We start from the raw sequence: 3163 nt of genomic DNA, 5'->3' as shown, positions 1-3163 counted from the left end.
AACATACCCTGGTGCCCTCCTGGATCATGTCTAAGTTCTCTACGACATTTAGTGAAAAATACTTGTTGCCATCCTCAGGTGGTGCCTGATGACAGTCGTCTGCTAGCACGTGAAGGTGGCAGCGAGTCACTTAGATCTCCTCAATAGTTTAATAATTTCGTCAGCATCCATTCGTAGGACTACCACGCCCGCCCGGTCTGTTGTGGGGTTGTGAACCACTGAGGGCTACCGCGGGATGAAGCCTCTCCGTTGTTTGTAGGTCCCTGGTTTGATACATACATACATAGGACTAGCAAGCCACTAAGCATGAATGAGTATAAGCTTGAAAATATTCGAATTCTTGAGGCTAATGCGTAATCTATAGTCAGAATAGCCTTGTTAAGGTGAATATGAAAGACTGGCACAACAGAAAATGCTAGCCCTTCCAGCTAAATATAGTCTTTAATAGTGTGGATCAATCCGCATTTTGGCCATTTCCGTTCCTACGTAGCTGACCAAGACGTTGCCTAAGAGTCAAATGAAACCGAGACAGATGGAAAAAAGTAAGTAAACCATTTATTATTTCAAAAGTAATCGCCAGAACTGTTAATACCTTTATCCCACTACGAAAAAAAAAGAACGGTCAATGCCTTCACAGAAAAAATTTTGGCGCGGCTGTCTAAAGAACCACGACTGTACAAAAGCATACACCTCTTAGTCCGTAGCAAATCGGTAACCACGAATGTCTTTCTTCATGGTTCTAAAATAGGGAAATCACAGAGGGAGAGATCGGGAGTGTGTGAAGTATGTGCAAGGACTTCGCAGCGAAACATCTGCAGCGAAGTCCAAACAACCTTGGCAACTTATGGGCGGGCGTTACCCTGCAACATAATGATCCCGTCCGCCAACATTTGTGGATGTTTGGACTTGATGGCGCGTTACCATTTCTGCGAAGTGTTACCTACAGGTGTGCTTTAATCGTGGAGCCGTGTTACAGAAAGTCAATGAGCAGCGGCAATCAAAGGAAAGGTCATCATGACATTCCCAGACCTGGTGTGACTATTGTTTCGAGTGTCATCATGACATTCCCAGACCTAGTGTGCCTATTGTTTCGAGTATGCTGCAGAAGTTTCGCTGGGAAGCCCTCACACTCGCTCCATACAATCCCGATCTAATCCCCATGCGAATTTCCATACTACTAGATCCCCGAAGAAATACATCCGTGGCCGTGGATTTGCTTCGGACAAAGAAGTGAACGAATGGGCACAATCACGATCCCGTAGGCAATAGCAAACATTTTGCCATGAAGGCGTTGATCGTCTTGTGCCACAGCGGGATAAATGCACTAACAGTTCCTTAGATTACTTTTGAAGTAATAAGTAGTTATTTACTTTTTTCCATCTGGCTCGATTAATTTGACTACCATTTATTTAAATGTAAAGGTCTCTCATTATAAACTGCAACTGAGAACTGGGGGGGGGGGGGGGCGAGGGCATTCATTTTCGCTATGCTTTTAATGTCCCAAGAGACGCTGCGTGACTGTCCTAGAGATGTATAGAAATTCTTCACCCTAGCACGACTCCCCAGTCGGCCCTGAATCCTTCAGTCCAATATGGCGAATCTTCCGTGATGGAGACCATTCACCACAAGTTAGACATTCATTTGATATTGTTCAAACGTTTAAACTGACTAAGCTAACGGCTCATGACAGGGCAGTCATTAGCGGTCATAAGTTTAACAGCCTTGCACAAAACGGGAAGAGTAAATGTTTGTTCGTGACAGACTGCGTCCATCCGTTTCGACACGCAACCACACTCGTTAATACGAAAACCTGTTCTCGTTACACGAGTCGCTCAGCCTGCCATTTTGCAGCAAGATGAAGTGATAATATAAACATATTTTCCGAGAAGTCGGCAGCGGTTCAAGTAGATCGATGAATAGTCTTGTACCATCTGAATCTTAGTTACTTTACAGGGTACTAGCAAGTAATATATGAATGATATGCTGTTTGACACGAAAGACGACAACTGTCCACAGGATGTACTACTGGCAGCGGACGGGCAGAAGACTGTGTTTTTTTCTTTATTGCGGACTATGTCATGGTGCAACAGGATGGGAAAACCAGAAAGCGGAGAGAGCGTGAAACAGCGGAAAGAGGGAAAGGACAGACCGATAGGCGGCTACTCAGCCCGGCTCTCAGTGTCAATGCAATCTGTTGATTCACCGCTTTCTTAGCGTTATCTCGCGCCGCCATTCACGGTTTTTCACTCCGACTCTGAGAGCTTTATCGACTGAACGAAATGACAGACACCTGTGCTAAGCAAGTACTTTGATATTCTGCTCGAAGTGTCAAAATGTCAGCAAGCGAATGCGGCGGCCTTCGACACGCCTGCCGTCGGGAAGCGCGGAACGCGGAGTTTCCAGCTCAAAGCTAATAACCTGTCACGCCATCATTCAGCGGCCATTCCATACAGGCACAGTAATTAATGAGGCTGGCGGCGCGGCCGCGTGCGATAACGTGCACTGGCCACTTCTCTTTGAATAGAAGGGATTTAATTTCTCTCCAGCGTGTTACTGAAATAGCATTGACAGGTACGTTGATAGGTTGGGTGCATTGGAGTTACTACGTGATCGCAGTACCCACTTCGCGTGTCCAAATCACTCAGCTTATTTCTACCGATAACGTTTCCGTGAAGTACTCTGCATGCTGCATGAGCTGATGAAACCTCATCAACACAATGCTAGAAAACCGTTAATTTTTTAAAATTCTTGTACGTGTCGCATTTAACTTCAGAGAAGGCTATTACTGATTTTTTCGTACACCTTTCTTCCTCACAAAACGGTTTCCATCGATTGGAGACCATCGCATAAAACATAAGAATCTGGAAAGTAGTAAAGACATTGACACGAAATGTATGTATATCTTCAATGCAGTGATGCCGAATAAAATCATTACATGCATATCAAGGGGACTGCAAGCTCATTGTGCGATTTCTACATTAATGCAGTTAATGTTTGAGACTAGGATGGGAAATGATAGTGAGTGTGAGGGAAGACAGATTTGAACTGGAGGTATTGTTTATTGAAGGGGCCCCTGGCGGAATGGAGGCACGAGAAAATCGCGCATAGTAGGCTAAATGTTTTTATTATTATTGTTCATTTTGTCGGTGCGATTGCTTTGGTG

The sequence above is a fragment of the Schistocerca serialis genome, chromosome 5, assembly GCF_023864345.2.
Source record: "Schistocerca serialis cubense isolate TAMUIC-IGC-003099 chromosome 5, iqSchSeri2.2, whole genome shotgun sequence".
NCBI lineage: Eukaryota > Metazoa > Arthropoda > Insecta > Orthoptera > Acrididae > Schistocerca > Schistocerca serialis.
Note: the sequence above shows the minus strand (reverse complement) of the source record.